Source organism: Lagopus muta, chromosome Z (genome assembly GCF_023343835.1).
Source record: "Lagopus muta isolate bLagMut1 chromosome Z, bLagMut1 primary, whole genome shotgun sequence".
Taxonomy (NCBI): domain Eukaryota; kingdom Metazoa; phylum Chordata; class Aves; order Galliformes; family Phasianidae; genus Lagopus; species Lagopus muta.
This window is the reverse complement of record NC_064472.1, coordinates 63,750,550-63,778,432: the sequence shown is the minus strand read 5'-3', so window position 1 is coordinate 63,778,432 and position 27,883 is coordinate 63,750,550. Positions and strand designations below refer to the sequence as shown.

The window sequence follows — 27,883 nt, the reverse complement described above, 5'->3', positions numbered from 1 at the left end:
ATATTCACAACAGCAGGATGCATTCAAGCAGGGGGTTAAAGCTGCCTTGCAGTGCAGAGGAAGTTTTCCTCTGAAAGATTTGCTTTCAACTCTTAGCTGTATGTCTTTACTCTGAGTGGATCCCACTGCATGTGGGTTATTGTTTACCACTGCTTTTTCAAAGCTGTTCTGGTTCTATGTTATCTTGCCTCAAATCACTTCTGTAATTGTTTCCTGGAATTTAATTTCCATATTAAAAGATCTTCAGACAAGGATATTTTCGCTGTGTATTGCTAAAACTTAGGGAGCAAAAGAGAGATGCCAATGCAAAGAAGCATTTTCTCCTCTTTATCTACAAAGCTTCTTTACAAGCAATTGTAACTTTTACTTACAGAGGTTGAATGTTCAAGCAGATTTTTTCAGACCACAGAATCTGTCATCAGAACAGATAAATCCTGGACTTAACACTGATTTTGTTAAGGCTCAAGTTTTGCAATTTTTCTACCAAGCAGGATAAGTTGCTCTCATACCTCACACTGTTTGTATACCTCCAGTCTCGGTGGACAAAAACATTGTTTAATGTTGTTTTCTGCTCTGTTGTTGTTTTTAACAGTCTACATCCCTTTCACACTAATTTAAAACGTCAGTAAAAAAAAAAAATCTACTCAAAATTTTTCGGATGTATTCATTTCAGTCAGAATCTTATGTATGTTCTTACGGTAGTACTTGAGGCTTTCTTCAGTTGTACAAATTCAAACGGAAGCATTTTTTATAGAAATAAAAGTTGGCATATCTACCTCATAAAAACAGGTAGGTGACATCCAGATCAGGTAAGAGACAAACCCATTTTACAAATGTTCATATCTAGAAAAATAGTTTGTAATATTTAGTGAAAGTTACTTTCAGAGAGAGGTTTTTCTTAAAAATCTGTTTCCAACAATGATATACTCAGTCTTCCTACCCACTGAACTGGAATTGTCGTATTTTTCTTTGAAATAGATCGTCCTAGTGGTTTGAATGAGTATGCATTGATACTGCTGCTGAAAGATCTTGGTTAAAAGTGAGAGTTCAGTTTACATTTTGGCGCAAGAGCGGCTGATCAGAAATTGCTGATTAAGGGTATTATTCATTTCTCTTTACTGCGGAAGTAACTGCCTAACACAGAGATTTTTAGGATAAGGGTAGAAATTTGGGGAAGCAATGGGCATAGATGACATCTTCTGGTTGATAATGGGTCAGACATATTATTGGTCCTTCTATTAAACCTAAAAAGGGTTAGATGGTTTTCTGTTCATCCAGATAGTTGTCCCCTTCACTCTGCTGCATTTCTACACAAACCAGATATATGTTTTTACATATAATCCCACCAACGAGAAAATATGAACAAAGGGTGTTGTTTTTAAGATTGTATTTCCTATAATCTTCTGGGGGGAAAAGAAGTTTTTGTTTTTGTTTCTTGTTCATCTCATTATAAGATGAACTCTGTATCTGCTTCAATGGCTTTATTCTAGTAGAACATTATTTTGGCTGACAGCAAGTGGACAGAGCCACACAAATGTTTGAAAAAGTTTTAAGTTTGCTCATCTGCGAACTGAAAGCTCTGCAATGGCATTTCAGCAACTTAATGTAGCTCAAAGTAGTTTTTGTCAAACAACAGGCTTTGTTATTTTGCCATTCCGTAGGATATTTTCTTCTGTATTTGAGAAGATTATGAGATCTTTTAACTGTTCAGAAAAGCCAAATCCAGATAAAAATTCAGTGACGAAAGTAAGCTGTTACTGAGCTCTCAAGCAAATTTCCTTGGCATGTATTAACCACTCTTTATTGCTGTTCCTTTGCTGATGGAATACCAGCACATCCTTCCAACCTACTGTGCCTGGCAGGGCCTCAATTCTGGAGGACCAGGAAGTAAGTGCAACAGGAGTCTGCTTTGCCAAAATCTTTCTGTGATGTTTTCCTGGAGCTGCTGTCGTAAGTGTATAAAAACAACAGGGGAATCATCCTTTTCTTAATGTGTAGAATGTCCTGCTGGTGCAGTAAAGGAGTGACTTCCAAGCTGGCACAGCATTCCTTTGTAGCTCATATAGCTTAGACCAAAGCTTTTTGGCTCCTGGGGCTCTTCTGTGTTAGAGATTTAGCAAGAGTAGCACAGGTGAGAGTGTTGTGACGGCCTACCACAAGTTCAGAATTGTGTGCATGGATCCAGCAGAGCAGTGCAGGCAGACGCTGCACCTGTTTTGTGTCCATGCCCCCTGCTGATGATTCAGTAGAGCTGAAGCTACTAATTTAGCAGGACACTGGTGTCACACAGCTGGGTTACAGAGCATGTGATATTTCTCACTGCAGTGTCCCTGAATGCCTATGATCTTGGCAGCAGGAAATAATCATAAAAGCTTCTCTTTGCTTTGGATTGTCTTTCCACATGTTGTAACCACATTTCCCCTTTCACACTTTGCATTGTGATCCTGCAGCTCCTCCAAGGCTGCTTATGAAGCTAATTCTGAGATACTGCTGGAAGTATGAGCTGGCAGAGTGATTCCTTCTAATCCTGCTCATCAGCCTTCTGTTCAATCCATTTCTCTTCATCCAGCAGCTTGTTCTTCGCTGTTATTACATTTTACCATTCATAGATCATCCACTGATTGCAGTCCTGCTCCGACTATTCACACTGTAAATTATCACGGTGTTAATGATGAGTAAATACACTTACAGCCCTACCAAAATCAGAAATGGGGCAAAATACTTTTACTCAGTTAACTACTCCTATAGATGTCAATTGCAATTTTATGCAATAACAGTATATGATTGTAAAATAAAGGAGGTGAGAGCAATAGAAAATGGGGCAGTGGCTTATTTAATAATTGAAAATAAGGAAGTGTGATGAACAGAAGTCAGTAAATGATGAATTATGTCACATGAACAAACTTTATATTTTCAGACAGAGTAAACTAGGCTCCAATTATGAGATCTAATGTAAGTCAGTGCAGTTGTGCAGTAACAAGTAGTGGCAGATGGGGCCATAGATTGTCTGATATTCACAAATGAAGGCTCCCTGGCTTCTCACCATCTTTTCAAGATACTTAAAATTCTGATAAAAAGACTTGATCAACAGGCACAAATTCTTAACAGAGCCTTTCCTGTGATGAAAGCCATGAAATTTTACTCATATTTGAAAAGTGTTAATTAATATTTAGAAGATCTTCTGTAGGCTTAATAGTAATTAAGCACATAAAAGCTCTAATATGATGTCTTGGATGATAATGTCCAAATATTCATTTACTTTTTGTATGAGGTTGCACAAGGTTTGTCACCAGCTGATCAGTCTTCATAGGAACAGAAATTACAAATAAAAAGATGTGGAGTGTTCCTGGCTGTTTGTTTCAATAGAAGTTTCGATTTTCTGATGCCCTGCTGGCACAGTTCCATTGATTTCAAGGGTGCTATACCTGGTGAAAATCTGGTGCATATCTGTAGAGACATCAGAGATCTTTCATCTACTTACTTGAATCACAAGAAATAATGATCTGTTACTTTGACTCTCATCTCTTATTTCTCTTACACATTTTTTTTTAACCAAAGCTTTCATCTTTAGTTATTTATCGGTGGATTTGTGGAAGAAGAAATTTAATTTCATACAAATATTTTGTAAAATGTCAACACTGCAACAGTCCTGGCTCACTCACAAGTGTTCAGATGAGTGGCAAAAAAATAATTTCACAGCCTTTTCAAACTTCCATGTTACCCTTTTTATTGTGAGATATTTCTCACCTTGAAATGATTCCTGACTGTTGTCCCAGTTTGATATCTTGTTAGAAGTGACATGAGTAACACATCTTTTTTTCTCCTGTTGTCTCCAGGCATTCTTAGTCAACAGCTCTCTTCTGAGAGTTACTCTTTTCTAATTTACACACACCTGTCTGCATTTCTGGATTTTCTAATTTTCTTAAAGTTCAGTTGTAGCTATTAATGAATCACATTATTTGATGTGAGTTTATTTAGTAAACATCTGTTCAGATGCTTGAAAACTTTACTCTGACTTTGAAATGGAGGAGATGAGAGGCCAGAGAGCAACCAAACAGAAATGTTTGCATGGATTCATTGTTAGTGGGAAATATACCACCTTTTATTTGTGTTTGAAGTTTGATTTGTTGGACAACATGGGAAAAATTATTGCTGCTAAATAGGAGCAGAATATCATTATAGTATTCATAGGGTCAAAAAAGGGTTGTTAATAAGCGGACTGCAATTTCTGTTATTTCAAGCTTGTGAGACTTAGAAGAGAGTTTGTAGTTTCCACTACCAGGTTAGAAATGGACTGTGGATCTCAAAAGATATTATAAATAATTCTGTTAGTGTTCAAAGGAAAAATGTCTTGACAGGAGTGAAATGTGTGTCTAGACAGATTCACAGTGGTACCTAACAGCCTAGTGACTGTTTTATCACCAACCTGCAGGTTTTCTATACAGTCATTGTGTGGAATTGCACGTCCTCTCTGGATGGAGTCACAAGAATGAGGTCTCCTCACCCTGGAGGACTCTCTGGTTCACTGCCATAAAGCAAGCTGTGTTGGACAGCCTACCAACTCAGCACAGATCTGAAGCTGAGGGGGCCCTCTGATTTTTCTCTGATAGTGCAATTGCAGAAAATATAGCTCATGTCTGTGCAGTTATACACCTAACAAGTCTGCATATAAGGGAAAGGAAGTAAAAACTAAGCAATGCCTCTGTGTGTCTTCATCTCCTATGTTCATCATTAGATACTGTTGAAGAATTAGTGGATGTTCCTAGCCTTTAAATTAGGAAAATAATGTTGCTGTTTTTCCTAGAGTCTTCAAATACTCACAAGTTCATTGGAATACAAAGCATAATTATGATATTTTAATAAACCCCATTTGAACATATTTAGCTGCAGAAAGTTGAATGTATTTTATGTTGGCAGTACTTTTTTCCTGTTTTTTTTTTGTACATAGGAAAAGGTAAAAATCAATATTCAGTGGGTCATTGTATTTTTGAGGAACTGTAATTTAGTTGTAAAATGCTGCAATATAATTCAAACCTAGGAAAGCTACTTATTAAAGTTATTTAAAATGTAAAGAAAAAGAAAAAAAAGGAAATCAGAGACATATGCTGAGAAGAGGTTCAGGCTCAGCCTCAAGAGTACATCTGAATTGGAGCGACTCCATAGTGCTGAAAAGGGATATTATATGAGGAGCAGACCCTACAGACACTTCTGTCCCAGGAGGAATCACAAGGACAAGATTATCAAGATGTCTTCAGTTCCTCATCTATTCCACAGTCTGTGAGCACTCCTAATGAGTGCAGTCCCTCAGACAAGCTGAGGTAGAGCTTGGTTTTCATAAGAATCACATCCTCTGTCTCCCTACCATAGCAGACAGGTATGAAAAGATTTGCTCACCTGAATAAATGTCAGGGTTAACAAATGTCTCCAGTCTTGCTCAGTCTACTAAAAAAAAAAGAGAGAGAGAGAGTTGAAAGTGTTTTCTGGGATTTCAGAATAGGAGACTTAAACAGCAGTGAAGTCTCCTGCAAAGTCCAGCCCATGCTGTAGAAAAATGTAAACAAACTGCAAGGCAGAAAATAGGTTTTATTTCAAGGATCAGTGAACTGTTCAAGTGACCTAGAGGTACTTTACTGCTAATTGTAGTTTACAGGACAACTCGTCTGTCCTCACAATGAGCTGAATTCCTCTGACCTCTTGCTTCAGAAATGAATCTGCTGCATGTTTTGTGTTGGAGCTCTACAGAACTGCCACTTGTACATTCCTTTTTTTTTTCGTTTTTTGCTCCAGTTGTGAATGCAACAAAAGTCAGATGTGATACTTTGATGATCATTAGACTTATTTTTACCTCTGGATTTTCAGACACTGAAAAAAAAACAAACCAAACCAAACCAAAACAGCCCTGCAATTTGAAAATAAATCCTGCAAATTGTTATACTGCAGTACTACTAAGTACCAAGTACCTGAGTGTACCTCATAGAGAGTTCGCAACACATAGGATGATACATTCTGAATTAGCAGAATACATTGCTTTATTTTATGAATTTAGCACACCACCAGTGGAAGAACAATCTGAACTCAGGATCTGATCATGAGCAATAAAAAGGAGAAAAAAATAGTATTTATGTAAAGAGGTATTTGACATGGCTTTCTTTTTCTGCATATTAATATGGGACCAATAATAATACCAACATAAAGTACTTTTCTTAGTAGAAGCTCTTCAGTATTTCTCATCTCCTAAAATCAGCAGGCTTCTGTGGTGTGCATATTTTCACAAACCTTTGGACATAAATATAGCAGTAAAGTCATTTCTAAGGCTCATTAGTATTAACCAGAGCAGAAAAAAACAAGTGAATCAACTTAGGGATTTTTAGACTTGTACCGGTAAAATTCTTAATGCTGTCATACGCAATGATATTCATTTTAAATAGAAAGACAGCATACATCCAAAAATAATATATTTTTTTAAAAAAGTTAAACAAAAATGTGAAATTGCTTTGACAGTCCTTATAGCACAAATGCAGAAAAGAAAGGAATCTTGGTGGCTCGAAGTGTGTGACATTGTTTTGGTAAGGCTCTTACATTTGGTAAGCCTTTGGTAAGGCTGGATGTTGTGTTGAGGGACATGGTTTAGTGGGAGCTACTGGGAATAGGTGAACGGTTGGACTGGATGATCTTTTAGGTCTTTTCCAACCTTGGTGATTCTATGATTCTATGAACATGCAAATTTAAAGAAAGCGATTAATATTTGTCTCTAAAGCTTTGATGTGGTTGCACAGAGATGATTTACACATCAGCACTTGAGTCACTCTGAGGTTCTCTTAATATCTATGTCACTATGAGTAAGAATGTAGATTAGGAATTTTTTGAGTCCTGGGTGGATTCTTAGCTGCAGTAGAATTAACTCTGCCTACTGGGTTGAGGGGAAACACACTATAACAACTGCTGGGGATCTGGTCTGAAGTGCATTGTAAAAAAAAAAAGAACAAAACTTACATTCAGCTTGATCTCAAACTGCTGCCTCAAATCCTGAAAGCCTGACTCTTTTTCTAGCAATTTTCTATTTTTCTCACAACACAACTGACAAGAGCATTTCAGATGAAAGATTGAGAATTAAAAGATTTTTACAGGACATCAAGCTAAGAGGTAATTGATGAAAAGATATGAAAAAAATATCTTACTTTTACTTACTTTTTATTTTTTCTTCTTTGAAGCTTTTAAATAATGATCATGCCTACAGGAGAACTAATGTGTGATCCAGAATCACCACAGATTGCAGATGGACACCACCAGAAAACTTGCACATTGCCTCTCTCAAATGGTACTAATTCTGAAACACATGTTGTGCAAAAGACAGCATTCACATCTTTCCAACCCCTGCAGATGTTCACAGGACTGTGCAAAAAGGATCGGTGAGATGAGGGATCACACTGCTTTTCTGAGCCTAAAGATGCCATCAGGCATGGCCACATTCAAAAATAGTCTTAGTGGAAGAGTCAGGACACTAAGCTGAAAAAGTGGGCATGGTGTTCAACATAAATTGGAATTGGCTGGATGGTCGCACTCAGAGAGCTGTGATCAACTCAGTGTCCAAGTGGAGAACAGTGATAAGTGGCATTCCTCAGGATCTGTGTTTTGACCGGAATTATTTAACATCTTTGTAGCTGGCATGGACAGTGGGATTGAGTGCTGATGACACCAAGTTGAGTGGTGCAGTTGACATGCTAGAAGAAGGGATGCTATTCAGAAGGACCTGGACAGGCTTGAGAGGTTGGTCCATGCCAATCTCATGAAGCTCTACAAGGCCAAGTGCAAGATCTGCATCTCGGTCAGAGCAATTCCAAGTACAGATATAAGCTGGGTGGAGAATGGCTTGAGAGCAGCCCTGAAAAGGATTTGGAAGTATTCACTGATGGAAAGACTCAACATGAGCAGGCAGGGTGCACATGCAGCCCAGAAGGCCAACTGTATCCTGGGTTGCATCAAGAGAAGCATGACCAGCAGGTTGAGGGAGGTGATTCTGCCTGGCTGTTCTGCTATCATGAGACCCCACCTGGAGTACTACATCCAATTCTGTCAAGAAGGACGTGGAGCTGTTGGAGCAGGTGCAGGAGAGGGTCCAGGTCTTCAGCCTGGAGAAGAAAAGGCTCTGAGGAGACCTTAACACTGCCTTTCAATACCTGAAGGGGGCCTACAGGAAAGCTGAGGAGGAACTTTTGATAAGGGCATGCAGGGACTGGACAAGGGGAAACGGAAGAGGGGGGATGTAGGCAAGGTATTAGGAAGAAATCCTTCACAGTGAGGGTAGTGAGACACTGGAACAGGTTGCCCAGCGAGGCTGTGGATGCCCCCTCTCAGGAGACGGTCACGGCCAGACTGGTTTAAGCAACCTGGTCTAGAGGGAGGTGTCTCTGCCTATAACAGGGGTATCGGAACTAAATGATCATAAAGGTCCCTTCCAACCCAAATCATTCTATGATTCCATGAACGAATGGAAATCATTTTTATTTCATCCACTGTGTGTAGTGCTGCAGGTTGTATGGGTTGTACATGTTAAAAACTTACTTAGCCAGACAAATTTGTGGAAGCAAATTCCATTGATGACTTTAGAAGCACAACAGCAACAGCCATGAGCTTGTTTTGCACAATTATGTCTTTTCCCCTATCTCATGCTTGGGCATTCTGTGTATGAATATTCAGAGAGGCCAGATGGTGCTTTGATAAGGATATTAATGTGTCTTGCTGTTTCTTTGTTTCTAATTCTCATTTGGAGCTCACATGGAATCATTCAATCACAGAATGGTTTGGTCAGAAGGCACCTGCCAGTCCCCACCCCTGCCATGGGGTGACTGCCACCCACAAGATCAAGCTGCCCAGGGCCGAAACCTGGCTTTGTCTACGTTTGATGTGCCTTGCTGTCTGTCATTTTCTAAGTCCCATGTATATATCTAGTTTGATTGAAGCTAAGTTTAAGTTTGTTACAACTACAACTATCTCAAAGTCATTCCTGAAATTCAGAATGAGTCAGATTTTCTTTTTGGTCTTTTTGAGGCTACCTGCACGTCTGGAGTGTGAAGCAGAAAACAGGAATTAAAAGCCATTAATACCTATTTCTATAAATCTTAGAGGACCATTTGATAGATGATTTGCAATGGGGAAAAAAATGCATCTACTGAGCTGTCAGGCTGAAACTCTGGCAATGCTGATGTGTCCTTATTGCTCTAAAAATATTGTTACATCATGCTGAAATGCTTTCCAACTTTAATTGGAAATTAACATATTTACAGCACTCTGAAATCGTATTTTACACACAACAGCTAGACCTTTCTCAAACCCAACTCCCAAGATACTGAACAGCTCAGCAGGAAGTTGCTATTATAGTGACTGATTTCCAGTAACTTTAAGCACAAGCATGACTTTTTCATAGTCTTAGAATATGAATTTGCTTCATAGAAAATGTATTTTAGGAGTAGAATTGAGCAAAATTAATTTATTTTTTTTAATAGAGCTGAAGTTTCTGCAATAAAATTACATTTATTATAATAATGCAGTACCTATATGTTAAACTTGAGCAATAGATTCTGGAGCATAGCAATGCTCATTAGAGGTGTGAAAGAATGCATGCATAAAGACCAAAAAGCCTTTGAGTCCATCTTCATCTAATACACTTTAATATAAATCCAAGTGATTCCTAATGTTAACTGTGTGATGGAACTTAGGAAGAAGCATTCCGCTACTCAGAGCCTAAGATACGAGATACAAAGTGTTTCCTGAAAATGTATTCAATCATTTACTAAAGAGATGCAGAGATGCAACTTTTCAAAAAGTGTGGAATGGAGTTTAAACAAATGCAAATATTTTTTATAAGAACAAACTCTGAACAAAAATCTGCCAGAAAGTATTTATAAATATTTAATATAAATCTCAGATTTCAGTCTTATCAAAAGCATTACAAAAATTCTGTTTTGATTATTAAAATAAAAGCTGTATGTAAATTCAAATGTATAACTTCCTATCCACAAACGTTAAAACGTTTGTATAAATTAGATGAGGAATAAAAAAATACTTTGTCCTATGTAATCATAATTTTTGTTAGGTATTTTAGGAAAAAAAAAGTATGTTAGGACTGCTCTTAACAATGTGGGCTTAATTAAACAGTTAAGTGATAGACTCTGTGGTTTGAGGTACATGCTGTGCCTTACATGGCAGTAAATCGTACAGAACTGAAGATATTTCACACAATATATAATAGAACGTAAGGAAGACACTTTTTATTTGAATTAGGACTAACTTTCTTGTCTTTCTGTGTCAACTAAGGTATTTGGTTTTTCTGTTATCTGGAAAACAGCTGGACATCACTTGGATAGCTCCTTGAACTTGTGTTTTCATTTGTCCTTACTGCTCTATTTTTCTTGCAAAACAAAGACTAGAGCTAGCACACACTAACAATAAAAATGTTAGAAATTAATACTGTATACAAAGTCAATATGTTATTCAAACAAAAAGGCTGACCTCTTATATTTATGTTTAGGTGAAGAATTATCCACTTTTCCTGAAGCACTGTGCTCATTACAAGTAGTTACAGTTCATTTCTCTCTGAAGCATGATACATAATCTTGGTTTTGGCATACTAGCAAAACGTTCCTTGTACAGATGTTTATATTCATATTTAGAGATTAGCTGTTGGTGATTCAGCCTGTGTTTGGGCACTGTAGGGAAATTATTCCCATGCTTTGTCACCCTCACAGTAAAGAAGCTTTGTTTTACATGGAACTTCCTGTGTTCCAGTTTCTGCCCTTGTCCTGCAGTATTTTGCCACCGAAGAGAGTGGCAAAATAACTTGATTCCAGCAATTTTTTCAATATTGTTCCATAAGACCATCTGGCAACATGACTTTAATTCAGTTTAATAAACTGTTGCTGCTATTGCTGTGCTTATGTGCAGATGCTGCAGTGTGCTTTAGCATGCTGGTTGTCTTGCATTGCTATAGAGACAGGATATAGGAGTTCCCTTCTTTTTCTTTCTCCTTGCTCTTCTGGTTAAATAATGGACAATAATTGGGGTCAAAACTGCTCAGTGGGTAAGAAATTCAGAGTAGATGTGGTGGTTTCACTGATGGGGCAGCTAAACTCCATTACACTGCTTTCCCACTCCCACTCCTCAAATGAACAGGGGAAGAAAATATGATGAAAAAATCGGCTAACAGGTTGAGATGAGGATGGGGAGATCATTTGTCAGTTACTATCATGGCAAAACACGCAGTGTAGGGAATTTAATACAATTTATCATCTACCAATAACAGACTAGAGCAGTCAAAACTAAAAGCAAACTAAAAACACTTTCTCCCATCTGCAGCCTTTACTTCCTACCCCTGAGCAGTGCAAAGAAATGGGGTACAGGGTCTGTGGTAAGCCCAAAGTGCTTTCTCTCATCCACTCCTCCATTGTCACTGCCTGCCCCTGCTCCACATGGGTCCCTCCTGCGAATGCCATCCTTGAAATGATCCTATATGGGCTTCCCACAGGCTGCAGCTCCCAAAGCACTGCCCCAGCATGGCTGTATACCACAGGGTCCATCCTTCATGATAAAAACAAACAAACAAACAAACAAACAAAAAACAAACAAAAAAAAACCCTGCAATTTGAACAGCTGCAAGTCTAGTGCCTGAAAGATGGTAGCCTATTTTTTTACGTTTTGTTTACTTCCTCCTGACCCCCATAAGGATAGGTGATTTATTACAAAATCTGTGGCAGCTTTGTAGCAGGTTCATTTCCAGATGCCTGATTGAGAACTTTTTTCTGCTTGTTATTGATGTTGGTCTGACAGACTTTAGGGAGGTTTTCAGGCCTTTAATTACATCTAGATGCTCTTTTGCCACACAGAGACTTTGAAAACCTAGGGAGTTTTTCCCCCAGGATAGAAGCTCATATCAGCACAGACAGACCTTGACAGGAGAGACGTTAGTGTTCATCACTGATCAGCATTTGTTAGACCGTTGTGCAAAGGTATGTGGAGGTTCCAGAACCCAGACAGAGCTGTTATTAGCTCCGCCTGCTGATCTTCGTGACTCAGGACTCAGTGCTTGAATCTATAAATTGGTGCTGGGATCACAAAAGACAGTGGCATACCTCAGCTTGATGAATTTCTGGTTTAGTATTTTTCTTCAGACACGATTTTGATGATAATGAAAAAAGAATGTAGAAGGATATTTCCTTGTCAATTACAAACCTTAAATACCACTTTGGTACCAATTCCACTAATAGAAAAGGTTGGAAAACGAAGAGGCTGACTGGAAACAGGCTGAAAAACACTTCAATTCCTCTGATTACTTTAAAAAAAAAAAACCAGTAACCTTTGGATGCTTCAGTAGAGAAATTCTGAGCTCTTTTACTGAACACACAATAATTTCCCAATCATCTAAAAAAGCAAATCTGGTAGGAGCTCACAGTTGATGGTTTCAATTGGGATATCCACTTGTTACATCTAACATCACTCTGATAATGGGCTGCAGGTTTTTCACTTCAGACTTATAAGCCCAAGGGCTGTATGTTTGTCAAAGTGAAAGTCAACAGCTGCAGTGACTCCATTCTTAACAACAAATTCCACATGTGCACTGCTTATTACTTGGTTTTCCATGCCATTATACAAAAAGATGATGAGCCTGCAGAATTAATGGGACAGATCAGTCTGCGAAGAATCAGACGTTGGCCAACAGCACTGTCAAAGATTACAGTCCAGTAAATAAAGTTACAGTAGAACAGTGCTGCTTCTCACACTTTTCCAAAATTTGTCTATTAACGTTGTGTGATTGACTCCCAATTACACAGCAGCAGTTTTTCAGATATCTTTTTGCCAGTGAGGGGAGGATTTAGGAAAAGATGCATATAACATAACTGATCATAGCAACAAGAAAGACATCTCAGAAGTTTTTTTTGCCTTTTGATCTTTTTGATCTTGAAAGGTTTTTCCCTTTTTTCTCAGACTTGAAAGAAAGGTAAGAAAAACTACTTCCCATCTGGGCTTCAGCATTTCAGTATATATTCTGATATTGCCAGAAGCTGTATCTTCTTGCATCTCAGATCTTTGCTGATTTTCTGATGTCAGGAAAAAAATAAGCGTTGGTTTTCTTTTCTATCTCACAGATGACACATCTCAGATGGTGGCAGTACTTAAAAAAATTTTTAAACAGGTAGGACAAAGACTATTTAAAGATATGCCTCCTTAATTTCAGAAGTGTGCTTTCAATCAGAATCAAGGAAAGAGGTTGATCCCGTGGCAGTGAGAATACACAGATGTGACACTTATAACAAAGGAACAGGTCTCTCTAGTCTTAAGCACTCCAAATATGTGTGTCCCGAGGAGCAGCTGAAGTAGTCAATGCAAGACTTATTTTTCTTTATGATTAAGTTTGGCATTGGAATGAGCTGTCCAGGCAAACAATGGAGTCCCCATTCCTGGAAGTATTTAAAAGATGTGTAGATGTGTCACTAAGGAATGTGGTTTAGTCATGGTCAGGTAGTGGCTGGACCTCATGATCTTGAAGGTCTTTTCCAACTTGGATGATTCAATTTTTTGTTTCCTAGATCTCTATGAAACTAAATAAGATTGCTACAGTGAATGTGTTTCATTTCCTGATAGCCTGATTTGTGACTGTGCTTAAATGGTTCCAGTTCTTATAAGACAGGCAGTTTATGGCAGCCTATCAGAACTAAGCCAACCAATAATTGAGTTATTTTGCCTACCTTTTTTAAAGACATGAGAGGGAAAGCTGCTTCTAAATTAGACTTGCTCATTTGCTGTGAAACGCTGCTGGACCAAGACTTCTACTTCATCCATTGCTGACACTTAAATTACTGGCTGAATAGTTGAGTGGTTCTGAGAGCATAGCAAAGTCATAAGCCAGAAGACTCAGAGGGATCAGTTAACCTAATATTGTGCATTAATTAACCATAATATTGTGCATTGCTCTCTATAACTTCCTGAAGGGAGGTTGTAGTGAGCTGGGGGTCGGCCTCTTCTCTCGTGTCATTAGTGATAGGACCAGAGGGAATGGTTTCAAGCTACGCCAGGGGAAATTCAGGCTGGACATGAGGAAGTATTACTTTTCAGAAAGGGTGGTCAGGCACTGGAATGGACTGCCCAGGGAGGTGGTGGAGTCACCGACCCTGGGGATGTTCAAGGAAAGACTGGATGTTGTGTTGAGGGACATGGTTTAGTAGGAGCTATTGGGAATAGGTGAACGGTTGGACTGGGTGATCTTTTAGGTCTTTTCCAACCTTAGTGATTCTATGATTCTATGATTTCTTCTTCAAACATTCTGAGTCAAAATGTATCTGATTTTAATAGATGTAATAACTTTCATCTATGAAATGTAAAAGTGAACAACAATTACTATCATTTTCTATATCTTTGCCCCAGAAAAACAAACAAAAACATTTTCTTTCTGAAATATCGCCTAAGGATACCTGTAGATACAGGGGTAAAAAAATGAGAGAACAGGAATCAAAGAAGATGTTGCTGAATATATCTTTTTGTAAGCATTTGACTACATGTAATGAAATAAAGGACCAAAATAAGGCCGGAAAAAAAAAAAAAGAACAATCCACAGCAGCTATTACACAGTACTGAGCTGAAGTGTGAACCCTTAAATCCTTTGGAATGACAAAAGTTCATCCAAGTTCACTAATGGCGATAAGCTAGATAAAGTAATTTATGGTATCAGATATCAGTCCTGTTGAGGCTGAATGCACATAAGTCATGGATGCCAGTAGCTGCTTTGAAACTACTGAGCGAATTATAATGAGGGGGACAAATTCTAGTCATTTCTTCCTTCAAAGGCATAGCCCATTTCTGCAGATGATAAGGCCTGGATGAACAGAATCTCAGAATTGTCATGCCTTTAAAAGAGCTGGAACAGATTTATCAAGAAATACTGCATTACACATTCTTTTTAATGCTTTACTACAAGTCTTTCCTTCTGATTTCAGTTCCGCATCACATCTAGCCCTCCATGGCAAGGCAGTAGCAGCTGGTGAGGAACTGAAGCAGAAGAGCTTTCCAAGAAAGGCTACTATGGTTGTGTAGGTTGTGGTGGAAGAAGCAGTCAGAGACTTTCTACAGGATGCTTTTTACTGAGTCAATCAATTTAGGCTGAACTCTGAAAAACAAGATGCGATAAGCAAAAATGGACTCTCATTTTTTTTTAATTCCCCCTTTTGTGTGTGTGTGAGAGAGTGGTTGATATGGTACCTTTTCATAGCAGTACCTCCATTTCTTCATTTTAAAGTTTATATTATTTCATTCTCTGCTTCGTAGTGCAGAAACTCTTCACAATGGCTTTCCACCATTCACAGGAACTTAACTGGCTGTGCAGAACTGACTCTGCTGCACCAGAGCCTCTCACAAGACAGAATGAAGTAGTGATGCTGAAAAGAAACAAAAAGACAAAAACTAAGAAAAATAAATAAATAAACCTTACTTTATCTCACTAATGTCTTTCTAACAGAATCTCACTTTTAAATGGGGGTATTTTTTCAAATTTTTTTAATGGAGTTAATGCCATGGGCACAACACCTCATAACCCAAATGACTTCATGTGTCAGTGACATTAGTACAGATCTGATCTTCTGAATGATATTTACATGCCTTAGGTGTTGGTTTTGGAGTATACGAATTTCTGATTTTATTTGTACAAAAACAACAAACAAAAAAACCCAACACCCTAGACTGAACCAAATGTTCATGCATCTATCATAGAATCATAGATTTACAGAATGGTTTAGGTTGGAAGGGACCCTGAAGATCATCCAGTTCCAACCTCCTGCCACAGACAGATTGCTGCCTGTCAGATCAGGCTGCCCAGGGTCCCATCCAACCTTGAACACTTTCAGGTATGTGGCATCCACAGCTTTTCTGGACAGCCTGTACCAGTGCCACACCAGCCTCTGAGTAAAAATTTCCTCCTCGTATCCCACCTAAATCTCCTCTTTTTAGTTTAAAACCATTCTTCCTTGAGAATTTATTATAAGATAACCAGAGAAAGCCTGGTGAGATAAGCTGCGATGAGAAACGTATATAGAAAGGAAAAAAACGAGTACTGAAAATTCGGTAGAAACTGCTATTTCAATATTCCATATATATTAAACTTGTAGTGATGTAAACATTCTCCACAAGGACAATTGTAAAGCAAAATAAATTGGTAAAGAAATAAAGATGTCATCAAGATTTAGAAAATTAGTATTTGCATTGCTCCAAGTTTGCTCCTAAAAAAATGTTGTTACGACCCAGTACAGACACGTCCTGATACCTCTGGCTTGGAGACACTGTGCACACACTTTCTTAGTTAACTTGTAAAGAATCAGAACCTCTGGGATTTTCAGTCTTACTAAACAGAAAAGACAATAACAGTGGGGATTTTTACATACAAATTAAAGGTTCTTTGGGAAAATAGTCCTAACTATATTTACTTGGAAACTCTTCAGGACAAGCATTATATCATTCATTATCTGCAGTTGTATCACAGCAGTCAGTGGTCAGGGATCAGGTTTTTCAACCTGACTCCTCTGTAAACAGCACAGGAATATTCAGAGTCAATTGGACTATGGATAAAACAGCATTTCTTGCAGTGCTGCAAAAGATGATGTAGTAGTCTCATAAATGATGCAGATCATTAGAATTGTCCATGAGCAGCCACATGGAGGAAATGAAGCAATTACAGCATTAGTAAAGGCACATCTCTTTAGCCACTGCCTCTCAATTATTCTAGTCTTATTCTCTCTGAAGGATGATAAATGCATATTTGACAGAAGAATGGAAATAAATGTAGGAGCACAGATCCTGTAAGCAGATGTGCAGATGAGCAAGTCACTATTTCAGAAACAGTCAACAGAGGATGATTTCCCAGGCACACCTCAAACAATCATAATGCATAAGGGCTGGCTACAGCAAAGATCAGACAGCCAAATACCATGAACCAGCAGAAGCTTTATAGAAAAGGTGGCATTCAAGTGTGTCTGGTTTTCTTTATGCAAGAATTGCTTGAACATTTCTGTATCACAAGTGACAGTAATTGAATGGAGCATTTGTAAGCGCTCCTTTTTCTGGTTCCGTGAAGGAGACATTTTGTTGGGTGAGCACCTCAGATGTTGTTGCAGGTAGAAGAAATTAGTCCTGCCACTGAATTCTCCAGTCTCAATGTTGGCAAGTCAGAAATGCACCATTCATGAATACAGACTGAGCAATAAAAAACTAAGAACATGGCTATACAAGCACCATCCTAATATTACAGAAGGTTGGGGAAAAAAAAGTTAATGTACTGTGGTTTACTAGAAGGTGAACATGGATGGGAGGTCTTGTACACAAGAGTGGGAACTACTGTACACAGTTTACACAAATTTGCAAATTCAGTGCTGCAAGTCTAAATGCAGGGTTTCACTTACACTGTAATACAAGTAAACGATGTTCTTATAACGTGTACAGAAATGTTGGATTTCCCAAAAGAAATTCTTTAAAAGCCTTGGAAAGCAATGTAATTTCCTCTTTTGAAGGACAATATTTTTCTAAGGACACTAAGGTTTCGTTTTTACTTCTACACTGAACATATTTGGGAAAGTTTCAGGACATTTAGGTTGTTTGTCCAATAACGTACTGTTTCTACATTCAAAAACTCTCTTAACCTCCAAAAGGAAGTAGCCATACACAAATCACATTTGCCAAATGGTCCCTCAAGCATATTCATACTTGAACCATGTCTAGCAATTACTTGGAAGACCTGTAATTGAACAAAACAATAGCAGGGAAGACTTCATGAACATGCAAAGCTGTGTTGTTTCAGTATCTTGGAAGCTTCCCTGTGTTGTTCTTCTTATACAAAGCTAACCTCATCATACTATGGCACTGTTCTCTGTATTAAGTTATAGTGGAAAAAATGGTTATCTTTGTTTCGAGTAAGCACTTCTGAAGCTATAATGATAACTGATGAAATTTCCTTCACTGTTAAGTACAGGCATGTTAACTGGCACTTTTTATTCTGTACCTGTTCTGCCGTTTCTGTGCAGATAGGGCGAAATTTGTTCCACCACTCAGTCTCTTGATTGGAAGGTATAATAGTATAATAATCTAACAATCCTTACTCCCTATATTTGCAGCTTCCCCAGTCTAGGCGAAATCCTTGGTGACTAACAGTCTTGAAATGACATAAACTAATCAATGCACACTGAACTATAAAATTGGCTGTTATAGTCTAACTCTTTATATGATTATAATGTAAGTGAAAGAGTTATTATCACAGCACATAGCATGAAACCAGCATTGGTTACATTCCTGGGTTTTTTTTTTCAGTACTTTTCAAGGCTTTTAATGCAGTTTTAGGAGCATTTGGGATTTTTTTCTGCAACTCCTACTTTTAATAAAATTTAAAAACTGCCACAGTTTGTTTTCCTGACAGCAGCAATGCCTATCAATTTCTTTTTTATTTGATCTGTAACTCAATAATAAAAGTTGCATTGACAGCAGAATGGTTTCTACTGTAAGCTGGGATTACTAAGAAAAGAATTAAATTTTATGCATTCAAGGTCATTCAAAAATGAGAAAAAAAATACACAGGAGGGCAGAAAGCAAACCTATTGAGAGCAGACTACCTTAAGAAGGCTTGAAACCTGAACAAACATCCAATGAAAGTGGTAATGGGGAACTCCAACTGTAAAGGGACTTCTGGAAAAAAAAAGAAAAAAAAAAAAAAAAAAGAGACGTTGACATAGGCATGGAAACATTATCTTTTAGAAGTTGATCTTTCATTCTCATTATCTATAGGACAGCTTTAATGAATTTAGTGCATATTCCTGCATAGCGTTGAGATTTTCCTGCCTTTCGTGATGGTTCAATCTTATATGCTATCTGCAGATGACAGTAAACTTAGATCCAAACAAACATTTCCTCATACCTTAACTATTTTCACTATTTATAGCTGGATATTTACCCTTCGCTGAGTTTTGGGGAATAACAAAATCTTGAACTGATGCACAGTTATTGTATTTTCTCAGCTGAGCAAAAGAGCACAAATTAAGACATATAACAGACACATACAGACTAAAAGGAAGGTTATGGAAAATCATCTTGAAGACTTCAGAAAAAAAAATCTCCCTGTTTAAATAATGCTGCAGGCATTTTTTTCCCTTTAATTACATGGCCCAGCAAAGAAAACCTGTGGTTTCCTGTTGGTTACATAAGAATAATCTGAAGGGCAAAACTGCCATGAAATCATGCCACACTTAAGGAGACTGACAATTTGTAGAGGGAGAGAGGTGAATTAAAAACTGCAAGCAAATGTTTGAAACAATATTTTAAATAATGCATTGCATATAACTGAATATGTTAGTCATGATTTTCTTTCATATACATCACCATAAAATTTGCAGCATGTGATGGTGTGCTTCCCTGCCACCTCCTTCAGTCTGGCTTTCCTTGTTAAAGCAGTCTGCTGCACCCAAAGCCTTGCTCAGGTGGACAGCCATCACAATACTGACACAAACTGAGCGCTGGAAGAACTGACTGACAGATGTCTTATTCAACAGCTGAGGGCCAACTGAGCATGCACCAGAAAATATGACTATGAGTCAATCATCTTACCACATAAATAGTGAGCAGCACAGGAGTCCTTGAAACAATTCTGCACAGCAGCTTGCTGCATAACAGCATCTCCCCTTGAGTAGGGATGTCTCTTGATGTTATGCCTGCTGCAGAGACCTTAATGTCAAGAGATTCCTTGCTGGTACAGATCCTGTGTATGAGACTAATCATTTGTTAAGCTTTGAAAGCTTCACTAAGATTATATCTTAGGGACAGCATTTGCCAGCTTTCAGTCAACTGAGACTTGTCAGATTCTCAAGACTACTAAAAAATAACTAAGACATGTCTTGTAATGACATCAGCCAGCTCTTTCAGCATCCTGGGAAGAATCCCATCAAGCTCTACAGACTTATGGATACCCAGCTGGAGCAGCAAATCCCACACATGTTCAGTCTGGTCTAAAAGGTTATTATTACCATAGCCCCAGTTCTGTGGCTCTTAGCTTCTAGGGGCCCCAAGATCCATAATCAGTGCTGAAGACAGAGGTGAAGAAGGCACTGAATGTCTCTTTGACTGCACCCCTGTTTTTGAGATGGCCAATCTCATAGGGTAATGGTCCAATGTTAGTTTTGGTCCTGTGTTCATTGTTAGCATATTTGAAAAGCACTTTTTGTTGCCTCCCACAGAATTGGCCAGCTTCAACTCTAATTGAGCTTCAACCACATGACTTTTCTCCCTGTAATGTTAAATGGCATCTCTGTAGTCCTCCCATGTTACCATACCTCACTTCCAGTGGCCATAAACTTTGTTCTATCACCTAAGCTCTAGAAGATCCCTCCTTAGTCACATCAGCTTTCTGCCTTGCCTGCATGCCTTTCTACTTTTTGGAATTGCCTCTTCCTGTGCCCTTAAGAGGCGGTGCTTAAAAAGTGACCAGCACTGATGGACTCCAATGCCTTCAGAAACAGTTTCCCAAGAGACATTGCTATTTCCTTGAGCAACCTGATCTGCCTTCTCAATACTCACTCAGAGTTCAAGTTTTGCTGACATTTTGCTTCCTATCACCAAAGATTTTAAACTGAGCTGCTTCATGGCTCCTATGGCCAAGATGGTTGCTAATCACCTCACAAGACCCTCTGTGCATACAAACAATAAACCTAGGACGACATCTTTCTTAATTGGCTACCTGAATAAGCATACCAAACAGTTATCATCAACATATTTTAGGAATTTCCTAGAATTGTTTGTGTATGCTGAAGCATTCAAGGATAATTGTTTTAAGAAGGATCATTAAAAATATTAATGTCTTTTTCATTTTATTCACACCGTGCTACCTGAAACTCCTATAACACTGAAGATTATGAGACAACGTTGGCATCTATCAGTGGAAAAGAATATCCTGGAGCTACAAATTATTTATCTGTTCCTGTTTTGCTTTTTCTTCTCTTTTAACAGCTGCAGTTTAAGTCAATATTAGGCAGTGTTGCATAAAACTATACAATTAACCCATCAGAATAAAGAGCATGGGAGGAATTGTGCAGCATTTATGTATAGAACTCTATTGTGTTGAATTAGTACTGAGACTATTTTCCTTCAAATTGCTGACTGTTGCTGATTGGTTCCAAAAAACAGAGACAGCTCACGGAGATGAACTGAAATAAAGTAGCATCATGCAGCAATAACCTATTTGACTAAGTGCTTGTTAACCTGCAAGATCCTAATTTTCATTAACATTATTTTATCCTTTTCAGTGATTCTAAGGAATAGCTTGAATTTAGTTTCTCAGAGGAAGCGACTTTATCCTAGGATAAACAAACTCCTCACTTAATGGATTTCCAGTTCAGGCATTGGTTATTGTTATATTAACTGAAATTCCTTCTGGTCATTATGTGAAATGTTCAGATTATAACAGGATTTTCATTTAGAGAGAATAAAAGTAAATGTACCTAAAAACCTTGCAACAACAAGCAAGTATTTTCAGTAACCAGTCTCTAGGTCATGCTTAGAATCCTCCTTCATTTTTATAGTACTGATGAATAATGATACCCTCACCTCCGTCAGTACTGAGGTAACACACTCAGTTCTGGACAGAATTTTTATTGCTGTTCAAATATTCATTTCCCATCCCTTCCCTTTCCTCTTCTTCCCCTTGTCCTTCTCTTCTGTCCTTTACCCTTTCCTTCTCTTTCCTTTCTCCCCACTTTTCTCTATTCCACAACTTGCTCCCTCCAACCTGTTTCTTGTATTCTGTGTTCTCGAGGTAATGACAATCTCACATCTTTGACCTTGAGAATTAAATCCTTACAATATTAGCAAAGTAAAAAATATCTTTCCTTCTAGATATTAATTAGTTTTAATGAAGCTAATATCTATAAAGAGAACAAAAAATAACAATGGGAATAAATTATTCATCTGATAAAAATAGCTGTCTGCTTTTACACTTTTTCTTGTGTCAATATTTTCTATCTTAATCCATTCTTACCTTCCTTCTACTTTACCTTCTTCATACAAAGAGTCCTAGTTTAACAGCAGTGTAAAATTTTATGAAATAATTAGGGGAGCTCAGCTTACGTTGTCAGAATGCTCAAAGATTTAACTGCAGAATTATCTCAGTGTAGTGGTACAGAAGGACCCTAAGTCAAATCTACTTTATATTAGCAGTGGATTTATCAATGATGCTTTAACTCGCTTGTTTTGGCTTTAAAACAGAGCTGGACAAGCAGACTATGAGAGTGATAAATAACAATAGAGGCCATAATAAGAAATACACTTTCCCACAAGTTTCACAGGACAAGGTATGTCCCAGATGGAGTCAGGTCCTCAGGTGCCTATTATCATCCCTCTAATAGTAACTTCCCTCTAATAGTAACTTCAGTAACGGTTCTTCATGGGCAATATAATTACACCTTTTCCAAAGTGTTCTGCAGCTCAAAGAGAAAAAAAAATACCAAGCTTATATTTTTCTCCCACACTGAGATTTGCTTACTTACAGGAACAAAAAGCTGGATGGCTTAAGGAATAGTGAATTCACTGACTGTAAACTGCTAGAAGCTAGAGGTTTGTTCAGTTGCAAATGGAAGGCACGTAGTATATGAAAGCTCCCACAATTTTTGCTGATGCTGATGAACAAAATCAAAGCATAAGACACAGAAATTAAAATGTAGTAATAGAAGAAATAATATATCAAAGATTAGGAATCAATTCTTAATATCTGTTGTTCACTTCTTTCATTTGCCAGTGTACCATAAACTCTGTTTTCAAATGTATTTAGAAATTGACTCTTGTGAGGCTTTCACAGAAAACATTAGCAAAAATATCTGCTTTGTGAAAGTAATAATTTGGCTGCAGATTACAGTGGTTTCACTCAAGTGATTTGCCTTATTTTAACAGCAGGGTGCTTTAGTTTGCCTGCTTAAAGTGAGGTCTTAAACAACAAGGTCTCTCCACATAGGTAGACTTTGCAGTTGTCCCCAGTAGACTGCTTAGGCATCACACTTATGAAATTTTTTGTTCAATTATTTCACAAAGCTGCCACTTGAAATCTACCAACAGGTGTAATCTGAATGAGCAGATGTAAAATCACAGAAGAAAATATTTTATACAGTCAAAGCACATAGGCGTGTGGGTTTAGGAGGATACTAGTGATGTGCCATGGGTCAGAGGCAAATCAAATTACAAGCAGTCACAGAGCAGCAAGGTAAAAGTTAGGCTCAGCAGGGAATCTGAGAGGTGGCATATGAAGGAAAGCAGAAAATCAGCAAATGTTTCAGAGTTGAAAGTGCATTTGTAACATAAACAGAGATTAAGTCCATGTGTGAGGCAGTAACAATGTGAGTGCATGTTGTTAGCACCGGCAGCAAATGTTTTTCTTACATATCTTTGGAAAATTAGATATAAAAATATAAGTTGTTCAAAAGCAATTCTTTTTAAGTACAGAATACAGTAAATTATCCAGTCTCAACCAAAATGAAGTAAATGTTTTATTTCTGAAATAAAGAACAGCCATCACCAACTCAAATCATAGAATCACAGAATTGTAGAATGGCTTGGGTGGGAAGGGACCTCAAGGATCATCAAGCCCCAGCCCACCTGCCGTATACAGGGCCTCCAACTTCCATATCTAATATTAGACCAGGCTGCCCAGGGCCCCATCCAATCTAGCCTCCAGGGATGGGGCATCCATAACCATCTCTGGGCAACCTATTCCAGCACTTCACCACTCTCACAGTAAAGAACTTTCCCCTTACATCCACCCTAAACCTTCCCTTCTTAAACCTAAATCCATTTCCCCTTGTCTTGCTGTTATCTACCCTGGTAAAGAGTTGATTCCCCTCCTGTTTGTAGGCTCCCTTTAGGTACTGAAAGGCTGCAATGAGGTCATTCCACAGCGTTCTTTTCTCCAGGCTGAACAAGCCCTGCTCCCTCAGCCTGTCTTTGTAGGGGAGGTGCTCCAGTGCCCTGATCACCTTCATGACTCTTCCCTCCAAGAATTCCCTGTCTTCCTTGTACTGGGGGCCCCAGTCCTGGTTTCAGTACTCCAGATGGGGCCTCACAAGGGCAGAGTAGAGAGGGAAAATCACCTCCCTGTCCATGCTGCCTCTTCTGATGGAGCCCAGGATACCATTGGCCTTCCAAGCTGCAACAGCACACCACAGGCACATGTTGAGTTTTTCCACCAGGATCCCAGGTCCTTCTCTGTAAGACTACTCTCAAGGATTGCTCCTTCCAGTCTATATGGATGCCTGAGATTCTTCCAGCCCAAGTGCAAAACCTTGCACTTTGCTCTGCTGAACCTCATTAGATTCACCTGAGCCCACCCTTCGAGTCTGTTGAGGTCCCTCTGAATGAGGTTCCCCTTTCATTGTGTCAACTGTACCACTCTGCTTGGTGTCATCAGCAAACTTGCTGAGGGTGCACTCCGTTCCATCAGAGGGTGCATTCCATTCCGTCATCGATGTTAAAGAGCACCATCCCAAGACAGACCAGTGGGGGATGCTGCTTATTACCGGCCTTCACCTGGACACAGAACATTGATTACCACCCTCTGTCTGCAGCCTTCCAACCAATTCCACGTATCAAATCTACATCTCTCCAACTTGAAGATAAAGATGTGGTGGGGGCCCATGGCAAAGACCCTGCACAAGTCCAGGTAAATGACATTGGCTGCCTTCCCTTTGACCACTAGTGTGGTCACTCCATCATAGAAGGCCACCGGATTGGTTAGGCATGACCTTACTCTGGAGAAGCCATGCTGGCTGTCTCGGATCACACACTCATGCATTATGATAAAGCATGCCATCCAGGAGGATCTGTCCATGATCTTCTCAGGCACAAATGCTATAACACATTCAAACTAACCATTCCTTTGCACAGATTTCTTGATGTTCTACATTATCTCTTCCTACAGATGGCATTTTCCTTATACCTCTACTTCCTTTAGCATCATTTGCTGATGTGGATATCTACAAGCTCATGCTTTAAAATCTAAAGATAATACACGGGGATATCCTCTTAAGTGAACTGGAGTTAGACTCAGTCATCCTTATGGGTCCCTTCCAACTCAGGATATTCTATATTTCTACAAATAGTCTTGGGAAGAAATGCACATGAAACAAGGTTTATAGAGTATATGAATAGATGATGAAGAGCAAAAGGGAAGGAGACTTTAGTAAACATGTCCTGGAGAGAAGCAGGACAGGAAGATTTCTGGAAAGAAACCACAGCTTTGTTATGGAGTTACCTCTAGATCTGTGTCCATGACAGGAGGACAGCAAGCCCACAGGCCCACCAGCACGGAAAAGTGTAGGAGAGTGTAGGGAAGAGTGTCAACATCGTATGGGCGATTCAGCCCAGTTCTGCAACTAATGGGGAAGGGGACCCATGGAGCAATGCCCCGTGAAAAGGGAAAGGGAAAAGGGTAGGAAAAAGGGCCTAAGAACAGAACAGCAGTAATGATCTGAGGAGGAATTAATTTACTAAACATGATATCAGAATGCAAGATAACACATTATAATACATAATTGGAATTGAGGCTAATAAATCAAATAAAATGGCCTTACTCTAAAATTGAAGGCAGATCAGCTGGGGAGCACACCCACACACTGCCAGGCAGAGAGAAAAGAAGAAAGTCTCATGACTTGCCAGGAGCATTCTCTTCCTCATTGAACACAGTCCTGTAGGACATATAGTTCTTCTTTTCTGACAGCCAGATATTCACAAATGTCATTGATGAAGATGTTGAAGAACACTGGTCCCAAGACCGACCTCTGAGGGGCACTGCTTGTGACTGGCCTCCACCCTGATACAGAACCATTGATCACAACTGGCTGTGGCCAGCCAAACAATTCTTAACCCACCGAACAGTTCATCCTTCAAATCCATACCTCAGAAGGAGGCTGACTAGCCTTTGGCAACCTCTCCTGCACAGGTGGACTTTCACCAACATCCAGGTCCAGAGCTTCATACCTGTTATGTAAGGGCACCTGGGAAGGCAGACAGGCTGAGGGGCAGCCTGCTTGTTGCTCCCAACAGGGACTTGTTTCCATCCCTCACTATCTTTGAGGTCGCCCCTTCCCACCTGACTGTGAGACAGCAGACGACCCCCCACTGCTTGAGGAGCTTCTCACCCACACCCTTCCTGTAGAGATGGCAAAGTGCAACCCCACAAATCGATCCCCTTCCCACAAACCCGGATGCTCCTCAGCCTTTCTACTTCCTCCTTTAGCTGTAGCACTAGGCTGAGCAGATCATCCACCTGCTCACACCACAAACAGCTGGTATCCCGGCTGCCCTCCTGCAGCAGTGACAGAGCCAGGCATTCTCTGCAGCCTGAGACCTGAAATGTGGCACGGACATTCGCGCTTTCAGACTGAGTTTCCACATCTCTTCTAACAGCAGCTCGCAGACTTGTGGTGACCATGGTTGCACCTCAACGCATCCAGAGAGCAACGACCCTTTAATTGACTTGTTAAGTGCTAAGTCCTCCCTTATATGGCAACGTGCCTTACCTGCTTGCTGATCCGTTCGGAGTTCACCCTGAAAATCACTCGCTTCAGAGAGATGACAACCCTCCCCCCTGTCTAGTGGCGCCAATCAGTGGCATAGCATTTCTCCTTATCTGAACAGCCAACGTGATTCACAGCCCGACTCCGCCTCCCCGTCCCTGAGGCTTTTTCTAGGAAGAGCGCGTGAATGCAGAGCAGTTGCCCTGGCAACGCCCACTTCACGTCCGCCGCTCTCTCGCGAGAGCTGCCGTACTGCTCCGGCGCCCGGGGTTCCACGAATGAAGGAATCGATCGATACCTCCCTGTACCTCGCGGGCAGTCGCTGCCCAGTTCTGGCCGGGGAATCTCCGAAGTGGCTAATTTCAGAGGTCAAGCACTCACCCCTGAATGACTTTAAAAACCGTTTGGCTCTGTTGCTCAGAGACACGATTTAGTGCAGGGCTGTCAGAATTAGGGTAGTATGGTTAGGTTGTGGTTGGACTTCATCTTGAAGGTCTTTTCCAACCTGAGCAATTTTGTGATTCTAATAGACTGCAGTGATTGTTCTGTGTACGGCCAACAGATAGTGTTTTAATCACAGACAGAATCCCTAGCAGCTGCTGACAAAGTTCATCAAGTTACACCACAGGAAAATTATGTTGTTTGCTCCAAAAGTAACATCTCCTATTTATTTCCATGCAGACAACAGATGCGAAGAGCAGAAGGACACTATGCAGTGTGGAAGCATCAGCACAGCACCTTCGGGGGCTCGCTGGGCTCCCCCGCCCATGCTGGGCCAAGATGTGGGGGGCCTGTGAGGTGGGCGGGTCCCCACAGCCCTTTGTGACACGTCAACGCGTCACAATGGGGCTCAGCTCTTAGTCCCTCTCCCCAGCATCCTGGGGCCACATTTCCCAGCGAGGCCTGGGAGGTGCCAGGGCTGTTCTTGCCAGTGCTGCTCTGCTCCGCTGGAGCTGCTCTGCCGGCAGGAGAAGGCCAGGGGAACCTGTGAGAGAGTGTTGGACGTTGCTTGCCAGGGAACAAGGAACAGGAGCGAGGGAGTGAGCACCGCTTCTCCAACTGCTGCACAGCATGGCGACTGAGGTGCTTTCTTACGTGCTCTTCAGTCCCTTGGATCCCAAGGAGCTTACCTTACTGAAGGACCTCACCAATGCAGGTAAGGCTTTGGGGGCCCTTGGGGCAGCGCTGTGGCAGGAAAGATGGAGGGGAGATGAGGTGTGGAAAGCTGGGGCAGGCAGCTGGGGAAGGTCCCCAGGAGGGGCCTGGTGTCTGCAAGGAGAGTCCTGCCAGCTGGTGCCTGCCGGCTCAGGGATTGC

General features: G+C 39.9%; 1 long non-coding RNA gene across 1 annotated transcript; it reads right to left on the bottom strand.

Moving 5' to 3' along the window:
* Nucleotides 1-15,215: 15,215 nt before the first annotated feature.
* Nucleotides 15,216-26,687, bottom strand: LOC125687081 (uncharacterized). Its single transcript, XR_007373963.1, has 3 exons — nucleotides 26,571-26,687; nucleotides 18,636-18,708; nucleotides 15,216-15,422 (listed from the first exon to the last, which is right to left on the bottom strand). It is a non-coding gene; the product is annotated as an uncharacterized LOC125687081 (long non-coding RNA).
* Nucleotides 26,688-27,883: the final 1,196 nt, after the last annotated feature.